The following is a 20748-nucleotide window of genomic DNA, read 5'->3' on the forward strand; positions in this document are numbered from 1 at the left end:
ACTCAGAAACATGTAACGCCATTTCTCACCAAGTGTCACTCTCCCTCCTTTTGCTCTTCCTAAATAGGTAATAACCATTGATTTTAACATTCTAACCACGCGAGGTTTCAATAATACAAAGAGTCAACTAGATTGAATTTATGCTCAGAAATAAGCAATTCTAGTCCCGCTTGTTTGTTACCCAGACTTCTAGCATTGGTGTATAAGCAATTCAAATGTCTTCTCATGTCCTTTGGTTCCTTGACTAATTTTGTTCTTAACATTTTGATTTTGTGCTGAGTGCCCATATCTTCCCTCTTTTTACCCTCCCATTTTGCTATTAGTTTAACCTGTCCTGACTACGCTAGCCAGCCTGTGCTCACGGAGACTGGTCCTCTTCTACTGAGGTGGAGAGCACCCAAATTGTACAGCCCCCTCTCTCCTTAGAAAATGGACAAATGTTCCGCACAATCAAAACCCTCCACCCTCCAGAACTTACCTCGCATTAAATGTGTCTGATTCTAGATGTTCTCCCTTACCTGTCCTCCTTCATTTGTTCCCCTCAGTTGACTTTGTGATTCCATTTACAACTGTACCCCCTTCCTCCTCCATACTTGAATTCTCTCCCATTGTTCTGATCATCAAGTCAAATCCCAGTTCTGACTAGTCATATACAGCTCCTCATCTCATGTTCCTATGATGAAAGATGCCTCAGGGAAAGATCAGGAAACCATGCAGGCTTCCTACATTACACAGTAGTCATCACATCCTTTTAGCTGTGCTATTCTCCTTGCTAAACAACTTGATTTCTGTTCCTCATTAAGAGTTCTGAACCTACAAACTCCGGCTCTTCTTGCCCTACAGATCTCTTCTTAAATAGCTCACCCTCCTGTCTCCTCATTCTTTGCTCTCTACCTAGAATTTCAGTTTTTTCCACAGGTACAACTGACAATTTGCCTTCCTCTCCTACTCCCTCTCCCTCACTCTTTGATATCCATTTTCTGGCTCTAAAATGTATCTTACTCTCTTTTGCTAACTCTGTCATGTGAGCCAACCTTACCCTACCACCCTGCCCTCTCATCTCCTTTGCGCAAACAAGTCTTGCCAGGAATAGTCATTTAAAGTTTGACATTTCCATATATACTTATGCCAGTAAACTTACTTCCTATAATATTTGCAGAAGACGAACTCAGGCAGCCTGAACACAGATGTAACAAATTTGTGCATAAATTAAAATCAATAGAACATTTTTTGCAATATTCACTCAGCTACTTCTGGGTGCTTGTGCTGCATGACAAGTAAATTTAAAGAAATGTCAGTTGACTAAATATATCTGTGCATACTAATAGATATCACATCTCTCTATCTTTCCTTCAGGTGCATTCTAAATGGCTGCAGTACACATCTCAAAAAGATTACAGTGTCATTGCTTGTATACAATATATTTTGAGATGTATCTGCAACGTAAAAACTCTGTACAACTGTACCTAATGGGGAGGATTAAACTATACTGGGTTTTCTTAGTGTTTGCTGTGACAAAGTTCCTCCACTACCTTGGTGGGTTTTGCGCTTATGGGTGGATTTGCTCGCTTTGGAGCTTATCGGCAGCCCTCAGCTTGACCGTTTTTCTGAATTCACGGTCCAGGTCGACGACTCCTGTGTCTGACCAGGAGTTGGGAGATTTGGGGGGAACCCGGGCCCGCGCACTACTCCGGGTTCCAGCCCAGGGCCCTGTGGAATGCAGCTGTCTAGAGTGCCTCCTGGAACAGCTATGCGACAGCTACAACTCCCTGGGCTACTTCCCTATGGCCTCCTCCCAACACCTTCTTTATTCTCACCATAGGACCTTCCTCCTGGTGTCTGATAATGCTTGTAGACCTCAGTCCTCCAACAGTCCGCGTTCTCACTCTCAGCTCCTAGTGCCTCTTGCTCCCAGCTCCTCACATGCGCACCACAAACTGAAGTGAGCTCCTTTTTTAAACCCAGGTGCCCTGATTAGCCTGCCTTAATTGATTCTAACATCTTCTTGATTGGTTGCAGGTGTTCTAATGAGCCTGTCTGTCTTAATTGTCTCCAGAAGGTTCCTGATTGTTCTGGAACCTTCCCTGTTACCTTACCCAGGGAAAAGGGACCAACTTAACCTGGGGCTAATATATCTGCCTTCTATTACACTCCTGTAGCCATCTGGCCCGACCCTGTCACATTGCCTATGTGCCAAGTTAATGACTGGCAACCTATGGCGTACCAATTTGCCTTGCACTAACTCACCAAGTAGATAAGCCTTTAGGCTTAGAAAATGTATTTCTTTTGTATCAATGGAAGCTTTAAGTATTAACTGCAATGATCTGTATTGCAAACTTTATTCACATTTTCTCCATTATGTAGTTTCCTTTATATCTCTTGATTTTGACATATGAAACACACCCACTTAACATAACTTTTGAGCTGCTGACAGTGACTGGCCCCAAAAATAAGATGACACTTGCTAAGTTTTATCCAAATATTTAACTGAAGAAAAAACAGCAATATACTTTATATTAAAAAAAAATGCTTTCAGACTTTTGGATACTATAAACGACTCATATAATTACTTAGAAATAGTACAGATCTGTGTCAAATTCGAAAAACAAACTGTTACTAAAACTGATCAAAAAGAAAAGAAGTACTTGTAGTACCTTAGAGACAAACATATTTATTTGAGCATAAGCTTTCGTGAGCTACAGCTCACTTCATCGGATGAAGTAGCTCACGAAAGCTTATGCTCAAATAAATTTCTTAGTCTCTAAGGTGCCACAAGTACTCCTTTTCTTTTTGCGGATACAGACTAACACGGCTGCTACTCTAAAATGGATCAGTTTATCATCTCCTTTTTGTATGTTATGCTAGAAAGCTGAACTGAAATCCTACATCTGATTGGTTGATCATAGGATGACTATGTACTGCCAATGTGATATGGCCGTGAAAAAGCTAATGCGGTCTTGGGATGCATCAGGCAAGGTATTTCCAGTAGGGATAAGGAGGTTTTAGTACCGTTATACAAGGCACTGGTGAGACCTCACCTGGAATACTGTGTGCAGTTTTGGACTCCCATGTTTAAGAAAGATGAATTCAAACTGGAACAGGTACAGAGAAGGGCTACTAGGATGATCCGAGGAATGGAAAACCTGTCTTATGAAAGGAGACTCAAGGAGCTTGGCTTGTTTAGCCTAACTAAAAGAAGGTTATGGGGAGATATGATTGCTCTCTATAAATGTATCAGAGGGATAAATACCGGAGAGGGAGAGGAATTATTTAAGCTCAGTACCAATGTGGACTCAAGAACAAATGGATATAAACTGGCCATCAGGAAGTTTAGATTTGAAATTAGATGAAGGTTTCTAACCATCAGAGGAGTGAAGTTTTAGAATAACCTTCCAAGGGAAGCAGTGGGGGCAAAAGATCTATCTGGCTTTAAGATTAAACTCAATAAGTTTATGGAGGAGATTGTATGATGGGATAACATGATTTTGGTAATTAATTGATTTTTAAATATTCATGGTAAATAGGCCCAATGGCCTGTGATGGGATGTTAGATGGGGTGGGATCTGAGTTACCCAGGAAAGAATTTTCTGTAGTATCTGGCTCGTGAATCTTACCCATATGCTCAGGGTTCAGCTGATCGCGATATTTGGGGTCAGGAAGGAATTTTCCTCCAGGGCAGATTGGAAGAGGCCCTGGAGGTTTTTCGCCTTCCTCTGTAGCATGGGTCACGGGTCACTTGCTGGAGGATTTTCTGCTCCTTGAAGTCTTTAAACCATGATTTAAGGACTTCAATAGCTCAGACATAGCTGTTGTTTTTCACAGAAGTGGGTGGGTGAGATTCTGTGGCCTGCGTTGTGCAGGAGGTCAGACTAGATGATCACAATGGTCCCTTCTGACCTTAGTATCTATGAATCTATAAACCCAGAGGGAGAAAAGCGGAGGTAACAGTAAGATTTGCCCACACACTCTTGTGGCCCAAACAAGTGACTTGGCCCAAACAAGTGACTTGTTTTCAGGTGTTCCAAAACCATCCCAAATTGGTAATACAGTATGCAGGCTACAGGAAACGGTTAACTGGATTGTTGTTAAATTATATCCACGTTATCTCACCAACATTAACACATTCATTGATGTATTGTCATTCTCTTAGTCTTATTACACAAAAACATCTCCCAAAAATACACAAGATCAGTAGTTTATCTACAACTACAGACCTTCACAAAATCAATACAGCGGAGAATGAGATATTTTAACTGTTTTGTGGTATTTGTGCTGCTGTCATATCCTCATACAAACGGCATTTCATCCATTACCACCTGTCAAATTGTTGTACTTACGACAAATTAAAGGTATTTTTAAACAAAACAGCAACTTCCATCCATATGCTATTGTATTGATAAATTATATTCTAAATTATAAATTATAAACTAAGTCTGTGCATAAAGTAATCAAATACAGATGGAAATAACCCTACTGAAGCAGCCAAATGTCAGATACCTTTATAATATTTTCATACAAAATACCTTGAGAAAAACTGCTATTTAACTTTAAGACAGTTATGAACTTATAATGATCAGAAGAAAAAAGTTTCCACCGTACTTCAATACTACATTCCTGCATGAAATGTTTTCCAATTTTAGGAAGCCTCTACAAATTTTCCCTCAGATACCATCTTAACACTGCCTCTGCTGCTTCTTGGTTTTAAATTTTAGTAAGTAAAGACAAATTACTTGGAAACAGGGTGTATCACTCATTCGAAGTCTTAGAAAGTCAAATGTATAAAAATAATTAAAAGAAGTAGATTTCAAGTAGATTGAACTGGAAAGGAAACATCAGTCCTGTTTTTAAAATCTAAAGCAAGTAACTCAAAGGGTTACCATATTTTTTATATTATATATATACACACACACAAAATATATGCATTTATTCTAAAATCATGTTTTTGAAAACAGTACAAGTAGAAAATAAGTATTCTTATACACCCTAATAAGAGAGGATCGCGTTTGGCTTAGAATTCAAAATCCTCTACTTACAAGACTTTTACTAGGTATTCACACAAAAAGTCAATTTTCTTCAGTATTAAGCAAAACAATCATCTTCAGATATCTGACACTCAGAAGACGACAGATTTGGCTATTGCAACAAACAACTTTGATCTATTTTTAAAAGGAATAGAAGTTCACCATGTTTTCTTAAAGTAAGAAACAGAAAAGGAAAAATACTCAGTTGTAACTTTCTATCCAGCTTAAGATGTGCTCAAGAACAGAAAGACCAGGGCAAGAGCATTGAACTTGTTGCTCTTGGGACAGAAATCTGATGCATTTAATTTGAGATTCATTATCTGAAGTCCTTCAGTATATAAAAGTATCCCTGAGACATTTGTGGTTTTTATGATTTCTGGTAAAAAGACTAGGAAGATTGCTATGTTGAACATTTAATGATTTGCAATCATTACTACTACAATGGCAAACAAAAAGCCAATAGCACACTACTTTCAACTTTATTCTGATGCTTTGATGGGCAAAATAAACAAAGAACAATGACATGAAGACATACATTAATTTAGTATGCTTTTTGTGCTGATGTTGATCCATGTTAATTTCATATTCCCAGAGCCAGTAGTAACATACTTGGAGTACGTGGGGGGCGGGGGGGGAAGGGGGCACACACAATGATCAATGGAAATAATCTGATCAACAAAAGGAGTGATAACATATTCAAAAAGGAATATTACATAGTCCTCTGCCAAAATGATTGTAGCTGGAAAAGAGGCTACAGAGTAGGGGATAATTAAAAGGGATGGCTCTCTCTCAGAGCTCCAAAAGGAATGCAAAGAAATCTATGGAAAATAAGCACAACATAGTTGTGACTTAATGCACCCCAGTATTCAGACCCTACCCACCATGGTGGTAATCTTTGTACAAAATATTCCTTGTGAGGTATCAGTTGAAAACTAGTAACTAATTGGTCAATAATGTCATGGTGAAATGTATGTAGCAACATTATACGTAAAGTTATGAACATTAACTGAAATTATGACTTAAGTGTGTTTACCTGAGGAAGTAGGTAAACCAGTTTACCTGGGGAGTAGGTAAACCAGTCTGGGGAGTAGGTAAACCAGTTTCTCAAAGACAAAGGACAAGATCATGCCTCTTGCCAGGTATCATCAAACCTGATTGGCAATCACCTTTGGCAGCGAAGGGGGATAGGAACAGATCGAGTTGCATTTTAACAAACACGGAATCTCTTTCACTGCAGGACTCCATGCCTCCATTCTCAGAGCTGGAAGGAAACTTATTGAGTGAATGACCCTCAGGAAAATGCATTTCAAAGGGTGACTGGACTATAAAAGTGAGGGGCAAACACACCCCAGATATTCTCTCTCACACACCTGAGAAGACAAAGGAACCAGCCCTTTGGGAGGTGCTTCTGACCTGAGAATTTGGTCAGCCGTGTTGCTAGGACCATGGGGTAAAGATTTTACCTTGAACCAAGTCTAGTTTGTTAAGTTTAGTAACTAGGACACGTTTCTGTATTTCTCTTGTAACCATGTCTGACTTTAATGCCTTATACTTGTACTCTCTTACAAATCTCCCTCTTGGTAGTTAAATAAACTTGTTTTATTCTTTAACAAGACTAAATTAGTTTTAATGCTTAAACTGAACTGTTTGGTAACTGTTCTACATTGTCTCCTTACAGGGACTACAGCCCTCTAATAGCCAAACTGTCCAAAAGAAGGTGGGGCAGTGCAGAACAGAACACATGTTTTTTGTGGAATATCTGGGACAGGGAGTATGTCGGAGTCACCTTGCAAGCAGTAACCAAGGCTCCTGGAAGCCAGAGTGTGGCTGATGTGTAACTGACAGGCTGATGGGGTATGGCTAGACCAGGACTGCAGCTGCACATAGACACTCAGGGTATGACTTGCATGCTGTTTGTGAGAGGCCCAGGTGGGGAGCTATGTCAGCAAAGCATTGTGAGGCACCCAAGATTGCAGGGCAGGTGGTAACAGCACCTCACTGGTCAGGATTGCACCCAGAACGTGATAATAGTAAGAATAGGTATCATCAAATTAAATGTTAAAAAGACGAGTTCTTTCTACATAGCTTCTAAAGTATCATTTATAGATTAGAAGCAAAACTAATGGATTTGTAGTTATAATAAATTTCTTAAGTTATTGTTTACTGTCAATTCCATTCCTTTGTCTTAGAAGACTAATGAAATAGCCTACTTTGTTTGGTAAATGACATATTTTGCCTTATAACTTTCACACTTTCTGATAAGTATTCTCAGCTATTCATCACAACTGCTTTCAATCACCGTGTCTTTATTCCTTACATCAGTGCTAACAACCTAATTTCCAGTCTATTTTGCAATATTTACTGGTTCCACATTTCTGCTAATGAAAATATTTAAATTAACTTCATCCAAATGGGAGCACTTCTGTGATCTGTATTAATGGTTAAAGATGTTTCTAACATGCCAGAATAGTAAACTGTTCTTTCTTCAGTCAATAAGAGTTTCACTAATGTCTGTTCCCAACATTTAAGATTTTGTAGAAATGCTGATCAAAATATTCAGCAAGGAAAACAGATATAAAACCATGCCTCCACATATACATACTATGCAACCTTGGCATAGTCTTGTGCAACTTCAGTTTCTCTATTCAAGTAAAACGTGCTAAAGTTAAAGAGTGGAGAGTTTGATTTAATTCTGCTTGGTACAGTAAAGAGCATTCTTACAGTCCTCTATTCAATGCAGTGATCCCTAGTTTCAGTTCAGTGTCACAAGATCCTTATTTTGCAGTACAGTTCACTGGTGCAGAATTAATCCATCCAAAATTCCAACACTATCAAACTTCAGTTACAGAGAAGGACGTATTGTCGTTGGCAAGCTAAAGAAAAATGCTTTAACCAATTAGCACCATCTAGTGGGATCAGTGCAATTTATTTGTGATGAGAAATAAACTTGCTCACTGTTCAGATCTGTTCTTTAATTCCATCACCACTTATTACAGCTCATTTATCAAATAACTGTTAAAATTCACAATACCATATTTTCTACTGAAACAGGGTCAAGCCAGATGGCTATTGGAGAGTAATTTTTTTTTGAAGCAGAAAAAAATTTATTTGCATAACACACTTACACAAATCACCAAAGAAAATAAAACAAAACTATGCAACAAAAGCAAACGCAATGCATAACACAGCAGCCTTCAGGGGAGAGAAGTGTTCAGGCTTGCCTGGGCCCAGAGCGGGGGGGGCTTCCTCGACACTCATGGTCTTCCACCCTCCTGAATTACCTGGTGGCCTAGAGCAGGGGGGCTTCCTCAACACTCATGGTCTTCCATCCCCTTGAGTTACCTAGTGCCACACCCAGTGTCACCACCTATTCCTCTCCAGAGAGTGCCCAACAAGATGGGCAAGGCTGCGGAGTGGGCAGTTTGGGGGGGGGCATGCACCCACGTGTGAAAGGACCCCTCCTACGTGGTGATGATGATGGTATCCACAGCAGCAATAGCTGGGGCTGGGGTCTCTCACTCTTCCCCTCAATCAAGGAGGAGGGAAGGAGGGAACCGGACAGGGTCACCGAGCAGAGAACCTCAGACAGCGCCCACCGCTCCTCGAAGGCATCAAGGGAGTCGGTGGATGCCGCCCAGAGGAACTCCGCCCGGATACGTGAATGTACTGAGGATCGGAAAACGGCCCTACAGTCGCAGGAAGCTTCATCGGCCAACCTCCTCTCTCTGGTTTTATAGATGGCTGTTTTAGCTAGGGATAGGAGGAGGTTAACCAGGAGATCCCGCGATTTTGTGGGGCCACGGATGGGGAGTGCGTAGATAAAAAGATGAGGGGAAAAGTGTAGCCAAAAGTGTAATAAAATATTTGTGAGGAGCCGGAAAAGGGGCTGCAGCCTGGCGCACACTAAATATACGTGTGCCAGGGTTTCCCTCACTTTGCAAAAAGGGCAAGTATCTGGGATGGGGGTGAACTGCGTCAAAAACACACCTGTGCTCACAGCTCCGTGAAGGAGCCGCCAACTAATATCCCCGACAGGCCTCGGGACCAAGGTGGAATACAGGCTGGCCCACCGGGGCTGCTCACCCTCCAAAGGTGGCAGGAGGTCCCGCCACTTTGTATCGGGGCGGGACACCAGGGTGAGGGCGTGAAGGATGTGAAGCGTGAGTGTGTATAGATGTTTCCTTGGTGTGGTTTGGAAGCTGACCGGCTGCAGTTTATGCTGCTGGCTCGCAGTGAAAGGGTGAGGGGTTTGTTGGGATCTATGGGGTAGGGGCCCAATTGAAAGGTCCGGTGGGCCTGTGGTAGAGAGTGGGCAGGGTGCACCCTCGCGCAGGGCTTGGTTGAGATAAGCCCGAGTAGAGAGCGTCAAAGCGGCCTTCACCTCCTGAAGTACGCACCGGGGGGTACGAGGTCTGGAGAGCCCCATGCGCCTAGCGAGCGTCAGGGGATCAAGCCAGTCTCCACGGTTGTAGTCCAGGAGGTCTCCGACTCTCGTAACTTCCGCCAGGACCAAACTCTGGTGCACCGAGCGGGACTCCGCTGCCTGCACACAGAGCTGGGGGTTGCGTAGCAGGGGTTCCGCGAGGAGATCTGCTCCCACGGTGGCCGTCACGGACCTGGTCATTGAAAACAGTTTCCAGGTCCGGAGGAGGTCCTGGTAGAATACCGGCAGCATGGAAAGGTCTTGCGGAAAACCTCTCGGACAGAGATAAAAGAGCTGTCGGTCGTATCGGAGCCCTTGGAGGCGGCGTAGGAAGGCGTGCGCCAATATGCTCCACGTTGAACTACCTGCACTCTAAAGGAGCCTCTGCAGGGCCTGGAGATGGAAGACACACATCTGAGTGTGCAGACACTTCAGGCCCTGCTCTCTTTCCTTCAGGGGTAGATGAAGAACCCCAACAGGGGCCCAATGCATTCCTGACCAAAAGAACTCTAGAATCGATGTCCGGAGGTTGGTCAGGAAACCCAGGGCCGGGACCAGGGTGTTCAGCCGGTACCAGAGCGTGGACAGGACTAGTTGGTTAAGCACCAGCGCTCTCCCTCGGAGGGAGAGACATCGGAGTAGCCTCGTCCATTTCCGGAGGCGCTCTATCTCCCCGCCTTCTAAATTTTGCCAGTTCTCCGGCGGAGAAGGGTGCGTGGCAGACAGGTAAAAGCCTAGGTAGAGCAGCGGACCCGCATTCCATCGGATAGTCTGAAGCGTGGGTGGGAGGGAGCTCACCTGTCGCCAGTCCCCCACCGCCAAGCCAGAACTCTTGACCCAGTTGACTCGGGCAGAAGAGGCTGCTGAATAGATGGCGTGGCAAGCCTCTCCATCTCTAAGACCTCCCTTTCCAACTGCTCTATCGCCGCATTTCTCCGTCGGCTGGTGCCCCGGGTGTAGTCATGGCTGAAGAGCTTCGTGCACACCTTCCTTAAATCTCACCATTGCCGCGCCGAGGGAAAGGCATGCCGCTGCTCTCGCCAGCCAGCCAAAACTCCCAGAAGGACATCACGAAGCCCTCATCTTCCAACAGCCTGTTGTTAAAATGCCAATAGGCTGGCCCTGGCCCCTCTGCATGGAGGGAGGCTGTTATGGTGGCTAGATGATGGTCGGAAAATGGGACCGGCCAAATGTTGGAGGAGTGGACTCGTGAAAGATGGAAACGGGATAAATAAATACGGTCCAACCAAGAGTGGTGTGACCGATGGGCCTCCACCCGGAGGAAGGTAAACGTGGAAGTGTCATCCGGGTGGTGGTCACGCCAGACATCTACTAGGGAGTGATGTTCGACTATTTCTCGGAGAACGTTCGCAGCGACCGGGCTCAGCTCGGCCCCTGAGCGGTCCTGCTCCTCAAGAGTGGTGTTAAAGTCCCCTCCCAGGACTAAGCACTCGAGAGAATCTAGGGTGCTGAGGAAGTTGGACACCCACTGATAAAATTGAGGCCGCTTCGGGCTCATTGTTGGGGCGTAGATGTTAATGAGGTTGACCACGAGCCCCTCCATACGGACTCAGAGATGCAACTGGTGGCCCGGCACAGCCTCAGTGACCCCTAGCACCTCGGGCCGTAGGTTGGGGGAGAACAGGGTCGCCACTCCAGCTTGTCGAATCGTGAAGTGGCTAAAGTAGACCCCGTCCCCCCACTCCACCCGCCAGCTGTCCTCGGCGGTCGGATCCGTATGGGTCTCCTGCAGAGAAACCACAGAGTACCCCCCTCCCAAAGGAAAGAGAGCACCTGGGACCTGCAGAAAGCCATCCTACAGCCCCTGGTGTTCAAAGTTGCGATGAGAGGCGTCATGCGGAGGGCTCGGGGGGTGGGGGTTCCTTGTTGGCGGGGGTGTTCGCGAGCCCCAGCGGGTCGCGCAACAATCCATGACCCGTCCCGTAAGTGAGTAATTTATCACGGAAGCTGCGGACCCGCCCGTAGGCCGCAGCACCTTGCCTTCCTGTCCCTCTATCCTCTCTTATAAGGGCCCTTGTGGCTTGGAGGATTTGGTCAAAGTCCCACCATCGCTGGAGAGCTAGCTGTACCTTGTTGCGGGAGCCACTGGCGTCTTCTAAAAACTCCTACAACGCTTTTCGCAGCTCATGGGGGGGGGGGGTTGCGATTTCTCAGTTATTCCCTGGTGGGGCTCTTGGTGCAGCCTCGTGGTCCGCTGAGGCGGGCAAACAGGGTGCGGACCACCGACGGGGCGTCTGACAGACCAAAGTTATTAGGTCCGTCTCAAGCCATGGGGTAGAAGGGGATGGTGGAGGGAAAATTGCAGCTCCTAATGGGTCGCGGCAGGATAATGCAAAGGCTGCTCCTTGGGGGGAATCTGCAAAAACCGGGAAAGAAATAACCCCAGGGGCGGCAATAGCATTGCAGGAGGAGGTGGACTGGGCAGGGACAGGGGTGGGGGCGGGGGCAGAGGCGAGGCTCTGGGCTTCGGGAGGCAAGTAGCTGAAAGGTGGCGCCTCCTGAGCAAATTCGAGAGTTAAGGGGGTGGGAGGGGGCTCCCAGTGATGCTAGGCGCAGGCTCTGTGGTGGATTTGGCAGCCATGGCATCAGGTGGTGGACCACCTTCTGTAGGGTCCCCGCCCGGGAAGGCGGTTAGGGGGAGGGAGCATGGGGAAAGGGGGACTGGGGTGAGGTTGCCCAGATCAAGGCCAGCCGGCAGTAGATCATCCTCTCCCTGCGTGACCGGGGTCAAACCTAGGGACTCGATCTCCTCATACATGGAAGAGAGGTCGCCTTCCGCCACCCCGGGGGTCTCTCCTCTGGTGCCCGCCTCGACGGTTGCTTCGGGGTTCGCGGGGGTTTCGGGTGATATTCGGGCAGAAGGGGCTTCCTCAGGGGTCTCGGAGGGGAGGGTCTCTCATGGAGGGGAGATCCTACCTTCCAATGCTATTGTCTTCCCCTCCCGACACCGGCGGATGGATCTCACTCGTGGGCATAGCGGAAGGCTCAGCGTCAGTGCCTCCTTAGCTGGTCTTCCGTGGGGCCTCCACATCGAATGGGTGCAGCAGAGCTCGTCACGTGCCACAGGAGGTGGTAGAAGCTGCACTTGCCGGCGGAACGAGAGGAAGTGACGGAGGGTGGGGTCCTTGCAGCCCAGCGGGAGAAGGCTGATGACAGAAACGGGTTTCCCCAGGGTGGAGAGAGCGGGTAACAGGGCGGCATCGGGTAGAAAGGAAGGGACGGAGGTCAGGACTAGGCGGACGCCCAGGTCTTCTAGTGGCTCCAGGGGGACAAACACCCGCCTCCAACCACCAGGCCCTTCTCCACCGCCTCCTGGGCGGCAGCCTCCGATGCGAAGAAAAAGACGACCTTCCCGTACATTTTGGAGGCCGCCACAATAGCCGTGGGTCCTACCACCCTCGCCAACGCCTGCACGTATGTCTCCACGTGGGGCGAGGTGGGCACCAGGAAGCAACAGATGCTGTGTTTCCTGGTCATGGTGGGAAAGGGGCCCTGGCCGCTATTGATGGTAGCGGAGGCAGTGGGTGGGAGAGATGACGAGGCAGCAGGCGTGCGGGGGGCTGCCACCGGCCGGGCATATGTCCTGGGGGCCGGGGGAGGGACACTCGCAGAGCTGGTGGAGGGAACAGCGGGGAGGGATGCCATGGTCGATGACGAGGCCACAGCGGTGGGGGCAGCCTCTGCCAGGGAGGGCCCGGTGGTTGTAGCGGGGCCCTTTCCCTTCTTCGCACCCTGGCCTTTCTGGCCAACTGGGGGGGGCTCTCCTAGAATCTGGGTGGGCGGTGGGCGTAGCAGCGTCAGTAGTCGCCCCAGTGCCTCCTGCTGCCAATGCCCCAGTGGGGGCGGTGGCAGGTGTTTTGGCAGCAGTGGTGGGGGGGGAGGCTTGGGGGTTGGTTGGGGGGGTAGGTGGGGGAGGAGCAGCTGAGGTTGTTAGGGGGCCTCACCCCTCTCATTTCCCGCCATCGTGAGCAGGGAGAGACGGGGAGACACCAGAAGGAGGAGGGGGGAGGGGGAAGCAGATTAACAACTTCTCCCTGTTGGGCTGCAGGGCGGGGGGTGGGGGTGGGGTGGCAAATGTGTCGGACTGGACAGGAGGAGGAGACAAGAGTTGGGGTCAAGTAGTAGGGGCAAACTGTGGGGTGGGCAGTCCGGGGGGAACGGGGGACGTGAACCCACACGCATTTGTCCAAAGAGTCTCGTTTGGTCGGCTGTCGTTTCCAGTGCAGACGGCAGAATTCAGAGCAAGCAGCTGAATCCAGAGGCAGTTGGCAAGTTGCCAGCAGGGATGGACACCGGGGGGGCCGTGACGGTTGTAGTAGTGTTGGGGGGGGGCACCGATGGATAGGGGGGCAGCTCCGTGCCACAATCCCTGTGCCCCTACAAACGCAGTTACAACACAGTCAAACTCCCCCCACACGAGAGTACAGTTCAAAAGTTACTCAGTCTTACGCCCCCCTCCACGATGATTTGTAGCTTCCCTGAGCGATTCCTCTGTCTGCTGTCTTCTCTCCCGGGCTTTGTGGAGCATTCCAAAAATGCCAAGTAGATAAGAAGAAAAAAATAACTTGTCGGTTAATTACAGGTCCACAAACGAACAGCAAATGGCTGGGTCTGGGGGCTTCCACTCCCCTCCTCCGGGGAGCGGGTCGGCAGTCCTCCCCCCCTCCTCCGGGGGTTTCAGCTGGAGCAGTAGCAGCGTCCAAGGGCAGGCGTGGGGGGGCTGGCAGAAACCTGGCAGCCGACCAGCACTCAAACGGCAGCAAAGAAAAACAGCAAAAAAACCCAAAAAAACAAAGAAAAAGCATCTGGCCCGGTCGCGGGGGGGCACTGAAGCATGGTCAAAAAGTAAGAAAAGCCCAGGCCAGGGGGCTTCAGGAGAGAATAGAAAGCAGATAGCTGAGCAGCAAGCGAAGGAGGTCCCTTTTCCCTGGGTAAGGTAACATGGAAGGTTCCAGAACAATCAGGAACCTTCTGGAGACAATTAAGACAGACAGGCTCATTAGAACACCTGCAACCAATCAAGAAGATGTTAGAATCAATTAAGGCAGGCTAATCAGGGCACCTGGGTTTAAAAAAGGAGCTCACTTCAGTTTGTGGTGTGTGTGTTAGGAGCTGGGAGCAAGAGGCACTAGGAGCTGAGAGTGAGAACGCGGACTGTTGGAGGACTGAGGAGTACAAGTATTACCAGACACCAGGAGGAAGGTCCTGTGGTGAGGATAAAGAAGGTGTTGGGAGGAGGCCATAGGGAAGTAGCCCAGGGAGTTGTAGCTGTCGCACAGCTGTTCCAGGAGGCACTCTAGACAGCTGCATTCCACAGGGCCCTGGGCTGGAACCCAGAGTAGAGGGCGGGCCCGGGTTCCCCCCAAATCCTCCCAACTCCTGGTCAGACACAGGAGGAGTCAACCTGGACTGTGGGTTCAGAAAAACGGCCAAGCTGAGGGCTGCCGTGAAGCTCCAAGGCGAGCAAATCCACCAATAAGTGCAAGACCCACCAAGGTAGAGCAGGAACTTTGTCACACTACATAATTTGAACTGAAGCAATTCAAATGCTGACATAGGAGAATATTCAAAAGACAACAAAATTTTACTGTAAATTACACATTTGTAAGAGAAAACCTGCTGGAGTTAAAAACTGTATCTATACACATACATACGTGAAAAGTTACAAACTGCATTTCATATGGAAAAAAAAAATCATACTTTTCCCATAAGTTAAAGAGGCATACACACAATCAACCATTCAAGAAGGATTTTTTTATTTCAAGCATTTACAAGTAAACCTAACATTTTGAAATTTAACTTGCATTTCCTAGCACAAAAAAAGGGGAAAAAAGACATCTAAAAAGAATATTATATGCCAAGAAAAAATATTGTCCTGAAGTAACAAATGCGCAGTGGCAAAAATCATCTCATCTATCATCTGCCTAGGTGCTGAGAAGGCCTCTATCAGCATAATATCAGAGTACCTATTATATATATAGCTTTTACATGTTTTTAAGAACACTAATAATTTTTGCTCAGAAAAAACAAATGACACACACATTGCTGCAGTAACTCAAAATACTAATGAAATAATAGCTGCAAAAAATATATTGGACATTCTCAAGTTAATTACATTGGAAAGACGTGACCGATATTAAATACAGAGGTTTTGTATGCACACTGATTTTCTAGCAAATATGACAAAAAAAAAAACTGTGGGGACTTAATATTTAGTATCTAAATGGGGAATGAGTTAAGAATAACAGGTAGAAGAGGTAGTCTCCCACTCACCAGTAGCCAGCAGGAAAGTTAGTCTAGCAACTAATGAGTAAAAGTTTTGCTTAATTTCAAAACTAACAGGGCAGGCAGAATTTCACCCAGCCTCTGCCAAGAGACAGGCTAATTTTTAAAATAAATTTACTATGTCCTGTCCCCTTCTCCTGCTTACATTCCAGATTTAAGAGCCCCAAATCAGCAACACCCATAAGCATGAGCTTAAGTTTGATTGCAATAGCATTAATTACAATTTTGTAGTTAAGCATGTACTTAACTGCCTTGCTGAATGGCACCTAAGTCAGAAGGGAAAGCACCTGAGAATGTGTAAATAAATGTTTAAGGATAGTCTTCCGCTCCTTCCCATAACATCTGTCATTTCGCTTTCTCACACACCCTTCCCTTTGTGCAGCTATACCGAAAGGAGAACAGGAGACAATTGATATGGTTTTAATCAGGCTGCAACTTCATTATTAGATGTCTGGGACCATCCTAGAGTTGCCAACTTTCTAATTGCAGAAAACTGAACATCCTTGCCCCACCCCTGCCCCAAGGTCCCACCCCCACTCACTCCATCCCCCCTCCCTCCATCACTCGCTCTCCCCCACCCTCGCTCAGTCACTCATTTTCACCAAGATGGGGCAGAGGGGGCTCCAGGCTGGGGGGTGAGACTGAAGGGTTCAGGGTGTGGGAGGGGGCTCTGGGCTGGGGCAGAGGGTTGGGGGAGAGGGGTCTGGGCTGGGGATGCAGCTCCAGGGTGGGGCCAGAAATGAGGGGCTCAGGATTTGGGAGGGGCTTCAGGCTGGGGCAGGGGGTTGGGATGCGGGGGAGGTGAGGCCTGGCTGGGGGTGCGGACTCTGGGTTGGAGCCAGGGATGATGGGTTTGCGGTACAGGAGGTGGCTCAGGGTTGGGGCGGGGGGGTTGGGGTGTGGGAAAGGATCATAGAATCATAGAAAATCAGGGTTGGAAGGGACCTCATGAGGTCATCTAGTCCAACCCCCTGCTCAAAGCAGGACCAATACCCAACTAAATCATCCCAGCCAGGGCTTTGTCAAGCCTGACCTTAAAAACCTCTAAGGAAGCAGATTCCACCACCTCCCTAGGTAACGCATTCCAGTGCTTCACCACCCTCCTAGTGAAAAAGTTTTTCATAATATCCAACCTAAACCTCCCCCACTGCAATTTGAAACCATTACTCCTTGTTCTGTCATCTGGTACCACTGAGAACAGTCTAGATCCATACTCTTTGGAAACCCTTTTCAGATAGTTGAAAGCAGCTATCAAATACCCCCTCATTCTTCTCTTCTGCAGGCTAAATAATCCCAGTTCCCTCAGCCTCTCCTCATAAGTCATGTGTTCCAGTCTCCTAATAATTTTTGTTTCCCTTTGCTGGACTCTCTCCAATTTTTCCACATCCTTCTTGTAGTGTGGGGCCCAAACTGGACACAGTACTCCAGATGAGACCTCACCAATGTTGAATAGAGGGGAATGATCACGTCCCTTGATCTGCTGGCAATGCTACTATTTATACAACCCAAAATGCCATTAGCCTTCTTGGCAACAAGGGCACACTGTTGACTCATATCCAGCTCCTCGTCTACTGTAACCCCCTAGGTCATTTTTTGCAGAACTGCTCTCTAGCCGCTCTGGAATGCAGGCTCTGGGAGGGAGTTTGGGTGCTGGAGGGGGTTCTGAATTGTGGCCGGGGGTTAAGGCGCAGGAGAGGGCTCGGGGTGCGGACTCTGGGCGGCGCTGAGCTTAGGATGCCTCTGCATTTCCCTGTGATGGAGGAAGCCAGCGTGGCTCCCAGGAAGCAGCAGCATGTCTCTCCAGCTCCTAGGCGGAGAGGTGACCAGGGGGCTTCGCACGCTGCCCCAACCCTGCAGGCACTGCCCCCACAGCTCCCACTGGCCATGGTTCCCAACCAATGGGAGCTGCGGAGCTGGCACTTGGGGCAGCGCCTGCGGCTTGGGGCAGCATGCGGAGCCCCCCTGGCCGCCCCTCCACCTAGGAACCAGAGGGACATGCTGGCCACTTCCCGGGAGCCACACTGAGCCAGCCTGCCTGCCCTGCTGGCACTGCAGCCAACTGCACTTTTAGCGGCCTGGTTAGCTGTGCTTCCCTATTTCTAGTACCACAAGGATAATAAAAGAAAACACATGTTAATTCTCCCATCACCATATTTGTGCTAGAGAAAAATGATTTACACAGCTTCAATCACATTTTAATTAATGCAAAAAACGATGCACTTTCATGGAAGCTCCACAAACAAAGAGCAAATTTAGACTACCTCAGTTTCACTAAAAATATCTTTACACAATACTAAATACATCTGTCTTTGGAAAACCAGAATCCCAGAAATTAGATTGGAGAACCGTACCACTATACAAAAGCAGACTCATTTATAAAGTTGTGAAGGACCGTGGATAAACTAAAAAGATAAGGACAAACCAGAAAGGCATTCCCAAGGGTAAACTATGCCCAGGTTGCTAGAAATGTTACGAAGGAGTAGAGTGGTAAAAGGAGAACCCATAGAACTAACTCATGTAGACTTTGAGACGGCACTTTGTAAAGTATTTACCAAAAGGATCTTTAAGAAACCTTGTAAGCACTGGGGGAGCGGATTAATGGACTGTCATGGATAAAAGGTGGAACAAGCCAGGACATCCGGAACAAAATAAATAAAGCCAGGAACACCTTCAGGAGCTTAAATACAGTCTGGAAATCATCAAAATACAACACCAAAACCACACTCAAGATTTATCAGAGCTGCGTATTTTCAACACTACTTTATAGTGCAGAATGCTGGGGAATGAGAAACTCTGACATGTCAAAACTGTCTTCATTCCATACAGCCTGCCTCAGAAAAATCCTCCATATCTTTTGGCCCAGAACAATCTCAAACCAAGATCTATTGACACAGTGCATCCAAGAGGATCTGAGCACCATCATTGCCAGGAGGTGCTGGAGATGGATTGGTCATGTGCTTCAGATGGAAACTGATTCCATCACCAGAGTAGCAATAAGATGGACACCCAAAGGCAAGCAAAAATGAGGCTGCCCAAAAACAACATGGCGAAGAGCGGTGGAAGCCGAGCTGAAAAACCTGGGGCAAAGCTGGGGAACCACTGAAAGACTTGCCAGAAACAGACAGGAGTGGAGGAGCTTCATCACTGCCCTAAACACCAGAGGTGTAATAGGAACATGATGATTATGATGGATAAAAGGCTGACTGAGCAATAGACAAAATAGGTAGAAAAATACATCCAGCATATAGAATAAGAAGTTAAAAATAAAGTGTTTAAGGGATCAGCACTAGGAGTCTTGGGGTTAAATAGATTTATAACAGTCTGGGAGGCTGGATGAAGAGTGAGGTGGCAAAGTTTTCTGCCACCAGAACTGGGGTTCCATTTAATACCCCTCACAACAATAAAACTCCCGTTTACTTCAATTGGAGCAGTGCTTAAGAAAGGAACTGGTAAGCAGGCTGACCAGGAAGAACAGTTTTCTTGGATATCGCTCTTGTTTTTTTAATTACTTAAGATGCTGTCAGTACAGTTTTTACTGCAAACAAAACTGGTTGTATACAGACAGAAGTAAAAAAAAACAAATACCTCCCCCAGCCTGGACTACCATCCCTCCTTTCTGTAGCTGTAACTGCTGTGGAGAAGTTCTTATTCCAAGGCATCTTCACCTCCTGTCTCCCATGCAATTACGCATTTGACTTACTTTTAGGGAATCTAACTGCCCTGCAGCCTCTATTCCTGCCTCATTATCTTCACTTAAGTACATGAACAGGACAAAAAGGGAAAGTCAGGTTGGAGTTAACCCTCTGTTTGATTGTGACTAACAGAACCCTCTTCACCCTGCCAGAGATCAGACTCTCTCCATTCTGAAGTGCTCTACATGACAAAATAATCTAGCTATTTCAAGTTCAGGATCAAATCAATAACCCTCCCTTCTTTTTGGAACAATAAAAAGTACATTTCTGAGAAATGAGCCTGTCTTAATAGAGGGAACACATCTTAAGGTCTACCACATGCTAAACAATCTGTTTTGAAGTAGCTGAGAGAGGCACAAATCTGACTCTGGGAAGGATGGAACTAAGTTTGCAAAGTATCTCCAGAATATGACAGTACCCAACAACTGAATATGACGGGAGCCGCAGTGCTAAAACAGTCTGCCCCCCATGGGGAAGAAAAGAAATATTTACATAAGCTTCTCTGATTACAGGTATGTTAACGAGTGATTGGAAGAATAACGTCCCCTGTTTGGAGGATGCTTCCCTGCTTTGAAGAGGAAGACAGAAGCTGCATATGCAATGGGAAATAAAGGCCTAGAAAAGAACCGGGTGGCTGAGGACTACTCCCTCCAATTACTACACTCACAATCATGGCCCATTGGAGAACATTGTTTGATTACTCCTTCCTGGGGTGAAGGAAGGTGGAAGAGAAGACTTGCATTTGCTTGAAAAAGACCCAGCAAGGCATATATGGAGCAGGAGAGCACCACCACTCACCCCTCTACCTTGTTATCTGACGTGTAAGGAACTTGCCTTGGTAGCCTCAAATGGAAAATAAAAGGACCCCTGCTAGTGCTAACCCAGTAATGGGTAGCTCAGAGTAAACTGAAGGATGAGGAAATCCTGACATAGGGGACCTCATGTAACTCTGGTGCAGTTTCTCTCCTGAGGTACCAGCTAACAGGTTGAAACAGAAGCTCAGCTTGGTGTGTATTCAAGTGCATAAAGGCACTTGAGGGACCCCAGCCTGTCCTAATGGAACCACTGATAATGGTGACCTTGGAGGTGGGCAAAGGCTCATTCGGGCAACTCTGCTGGGGAACTGTGTGCCTGAGACCACTGCCCCATAGGGAAGGATGTGCTCACTCTTCACAGGAATGGAGATGGGTGAAATGGCCTGCAACCAACACAGGAGGAGAGTCATAGGATGAGGAGAACAGCGAGGCAGAAGTTATGACCGTGGAAGGGACAGTTCACTTTGCGGGTGGTGATGAGTCGGAAGTGT

At 47.1% G+C, this 20748-nt stretch overlaps 1 protein-coding gene across 11 annotated transcripts in view; it reads right to left on the reverse strand.

Annotated features, from left to right (window-relative positions):
• Window positions 1-20748, reverse strand: part of MPP7 (MAGUK p55 scaffold protein 7) — a 338962-nt gene that overhangs the window by 148948 nt on the left and 169266 nt on the right. The window contains exon 1 of one of the 11 annotated variants that reach the window (XM_075125949.1): window positions 12382-14143. The exons of the other annotated variants lie outside the window; for them this stretch is intronic. The gene's annotated coding sequence lies outside the window, so the exon portion shown is untranslated. Of the gene's footprint in view, window positions 1-12381; window positions 14144-20748 lie in introns of those variants that run through there. 11 annotated transcript variants of the gene reach the window in all.

This window comes from Caretta caretta, chromosome 2 (genome assembly GCF_965140235.1).
Source record: "Caretta caretta isolate rCarCar2 chromosome 2, rCarCar1.hap1, whole genome shotgun sequence".
Classification (NCBI taxonomy): Eukaryota; Metazoa; Chordata; order Testudines; family Cheloniidae; genus Caretta; species Caretta caretta.